Here is a 4,251-nt window from a genome sequence, read left to right as displayed (position 1 = left end):
GCACAGCATAGTGAAGGGGCCCAGACTTCCCTGACAGGCACTTGAATGTGCTAGGCCCCTGAGAGCCTATGACTGTGGCTTCCCATGTCTATGCCCACAGCTACACCACCCTGCACCCCTGGAGCTTTTTCACAATGGTATGCTCTGTTGCCTGGTGCAGGTTTGAGTTCCTGAACAAAGACCCGAGTGTCCACACCTTTGGACATGGATGGGCAGGCTGTGTCTGCAGTAGCTGATTGATCCATGGAATCTGCTGGGCCTCATAGGAATCATCTTGTGGACTCCCTGGATGCCCATAGCATCTCTCTTAGAGTTTTTTGATGTCTCCTTCACACTGCAAGCAGCCTTAGTGTGATGGAGGGGCTAAGGGTTGCCCCTCAGCTGTATTTGCAGTTGGTCCAGGAAGAAGTATACATGGCTTTAGCATCATTGTCTGCAGATATGAAACTGGGCCCTCATTCTTATGGGTATCCTTGGGAGTTGGTGATACATGCAGCTGTTGGATTTTTTGCTGTTCTTCTGTTTATGTGGAGATGTTGTCAGTGTGTTAGAAGCAGGTGTTATGTGAGAAGAGAAAATAAGGTGGCTCTAAAACTTGCTGGACTAATTGAAGAAAAATGTCAACTACTTGAAAAAGTTAGACTTGTTCAAAAGGAGTATGAAGGCTTAGAGTCATCTTTAAAAGATGCCAATTTGGAGAAGAGGTCAATAGAAGCAGAAAATTTGGAAGCAATATATGAAAAGCTAGATAGGTCTTAATCTAAACTTGGGGATGAAATACTCTTTCTAGAAAAAGAGCTAAAAGAAGAGAAATCTAAACATTCTCTACAGGACAAATTGATGAAAGATATATCAAGAAGGATTAAGTTCCTAGAAGATGAATCAAAACCCCTCAAGTTACTATTAGCCAAAGCTGAAACAACCTTGAGAATATTTCAAACGAATGCTGAAGGATTTAAGGAAGCAATAAAAGAGGTTTTCAAAGAAAATTCCCAACTTCAGGATAGTCAGAAACAACTTTTACAAGAAGCTGAAGTATGGAAAGAAAAAGGGAATGACTTTAATAAACAGAAAATAACATTGGGAGACTCTACAGTATATGCAAACAAGTTCTAAGAGAGAAAGAAAAACATGTTAGTCTCTTACCGAACACTTGGTGCAGATGAAAGATTGGGCTTCTGTTCTTGGAGAAGAACTAAAAAATAATGGTAACTTGGAATTCAAAATGAAGAGTGAATCAGAAATTGGTGCTCACTTAGATGATCAGCCAAAAGGAGCTTTGAAGGAACAGGGTTAAATGCCCCATTTAAAACCTTAGAAGGAGAAAGAAATAAAATGTTTACTTTCTTATCTGAAGTAGATGAAGTAAAGGAAGACCTTATAGAACATATTAAAAATCTTAAGACAGGGCAAGCGTCTTTGCAGTCAAAAATACACAATTGTAAAAGAGAGAATCAGAATCTTCAACAGAAATTTAATGTCAAGATTGAACTAAATCAAAGAATGTAATGAAACTCCAAAGAAAATTAATAGTAGAGGAAAATTACTAGGTAGAGTGAGAGGAAAAACTTTCCGAAGTGGATGAAAACATCAGCCATGTAACTGAACAGCTGGAGAACTATAGAAAGCAAGTCAAAGATCTTGAAGAAGAATTGGAGAGAACCATTCATTCTTATCAGGGGCAGATTATGTACTATGAGAAAAAAGCACATGATAATGAGCTTGCAGTTCAGAGTGCTAAAAGATACCTCAAGATTTAAGGAGATAAAATGTTCACAACAGACAAAAATTAACTGAAAATGTGGTTAAATTTAAACTTTTAGAAAAAAATGATACTTATGCACTTGATGATTAAAATACAGCCTTTGCCAGAGAGCATTCCCCAAATGGTCCCCCAGTATTGGGAATTCAACTGAAATGAGAGGTCCTCTTTTGGAAAAGAAGAATCCACTCATATTCTCATCTTTGGTGCCAGTGGGAGGAGAAAGAGGCTCAAGAGGCCAAGAGAAACCTCTAGAATCTCAGTTTATCAATGAAAAGAGAAAATCAGGCTATGTTGAGTAAACTGATCCTCAGAGAGTGCCTTATAATACTGAGCCCCTGTCACCTCCATGGGAAAAGGCCTGTAGGATGAGGATCCCTTCACCAGGCCAAGCATAGTCTGATCCACATCTTCCTCTACAAAGGCATATATATATATCAGGTCATTAGGTTAAGATGTGCTCATTCATGCCAGGATTGTTTGGTAGGAGTATGAGTAATTCTATGGGTTAAAATTATATTCCAATGAGCAGCAAATAGTGCAAAATCACAGGGTATATATGCAGGGGCGTTATCTGTTTTTAAATAAGCAGGCTTGTCCATAGTGGCAAAGCAGAGTAATAAATGGGAATTGTAAGTAGGTAAATATTTACATCAATCTGCAGTAGCCCAAATAAACCCAGACAGATATCAATGGAAATATGAAGAAAGGAAAAAGAATTAAAAGGAGGAAAATGGGTTAATACCCATTTGCCTAAGTGCATTAGAACGTTACTCCTTGTGGGTTTACAGATTCCCACATAGGGACCCAGAAGGGTGTACAATGAGAATAGTTATTGACAGTGGCCTGAGCTTTTGGGGAAGAAATGGAAAAATCTTCATTCATGAGCAGAAAATCCATGATTTTTTGATGAGAAAATCCATGAGCTTTACAGCATCTGACAATAAAAGATTAGGAACATTACAGCTGTGTCTTTGTGGGTATTATTCTCTGTCAGAGGTCCAGGAATCTTGGTGTGGCCATGCATATGTGCATGGAAGATGGGGCACTTGTGATGCTGTGAGTCTGAAGTGCTATAAAAAGAGATAGTAAATTGGAATACAGATGAGGGAATAACACAGCTACAGAAATATGAGGAACACATTTAGATATATCTTCAGAATCTGTGGTAATGTTTAAAGTAGTAGAAAAAAATCTCAGTGCCATGATAATGGAAGTTAATTCAGCTTGCTGTGGAGAGATTTGAGGCAGGATCCTGTTGTTTCTTTAACAACTGAACTAAAAGGGAGAAAGTAATTTGATGTCAGTAGTAATTTCTAATTTATTCATTTAAGAAATCATATTTATGGAGATTAAGCCCAATTATGTTAAATTTAATTTGCTTATTTTAATTGTAAATTACAATATCAGAAAAATATGATTAACAGTATTAATCATCTCTTCTCTGTAGAAGAAAAATTTAGAAGCAATGGACATTATGTTCCATTTTAAACTTTTTTTAGAAATAAAGACTTTATTTTCTGGCCATCTAGAATTTTTTAAAATTTATTTATATGCAGAAGTTTCTTACTCATTGGTGGCATACAAATTAAAACACAATATGTCACTATTGCTCACCCATGTAAATTACTAAGATAACAAAATACAGACTGCAATAAGTTTAATTGAGGATATCCATGATACTAGTGGATTGAATTCATACAGTTGTTTTGGAAAGCATTGGTAATATATACTAAATTTCAAATATGTGTAACTGATGATCCAGAAATTTACTCTTAGGATATAAATAACAAGAATACTTACATGCAATTTACCCAAACACATCTACAACAGCAATCATAGGAGAATACTTCATCCTCCAAAGAGGAAGCAACCCAAATGCCCACAGGTGGTAAAATTCTTCAAGGCACCTCTTATTCATAGAAAAAAAAAACACAATAGGAGGCTATCAAAAGGTGATGAAGAGACTTGGGCTTCAGGCAGTGGGACATGTGATTCTTACAAACAATACTGAAGATAAAAGGTTACTTCTTTCACTATATAATTCCATATACATAAAATATAAAATGGACACAAAAAAATGCATTCCTATATTGCTAATAGGGTTATTTTTAGAGGGTTATGACAGGAAGGGAAAATGGAATTAGAGGCTGCAGGCTCTGCTCTAGTTCTTTTTTGTTTGTTTGTTTCAGTTATAGATGAAAGTAGAATGCAATTATGCAGTTTGGTATATCATACATAGATGGGATATTATTTCTTATTTTTGTGAGTGTACATGTTGCAGAATCATATTGGTCATGCAGTCACATACAGTAAAAATACAGTAAAAATGTCTGTTTAATTCAACTTTCTTTTCTATCTCCACATCCTCTCCCCTCCCCTTCCATCACTTTTCTCTACCTAATCTAAGGTAACTCTATTCTTCCTTACTGACCCCTGCCTTATTGTGAATTAGAATCTGCATATTAGTAAAAAAATAATAGATGTTT

The 4,251-nt window shown here is 36.3% G+C and overlaps 1 pseudogene; it reads left to right on the top strand.

The window, feature by feature from the left end:
- Window positions 1-354: 354 nt before the first annotated feature.
- On the top strand, window positions 355-2,160 carry LOC114084097 (melanoma inhibitory activity protein 2-like; annotated as a pseudogene).
- Window positions 2,161-4,251: the final 2,091 nt, after the last annotated feature.

Source organism: Marmota flaviventris, chromosome 3 (genome assembly GCF_047511675.1).
Source record: "Marmota flaviventris isolate mMarFla1 chromosome 3, mMarFla1.hap1, whole genome shotgun sequence".
NCBI lineage: Eukaryota > Metazoa > Chordata > Mammalia > Rodentia > Sciuridae > Marmota > Marmota flaviventris.
The sequence above is the reverse complement of the archived record's forward strand: the minus strand, read 5'-3'. Positions and strand labels throughout refer to the sequence as shown.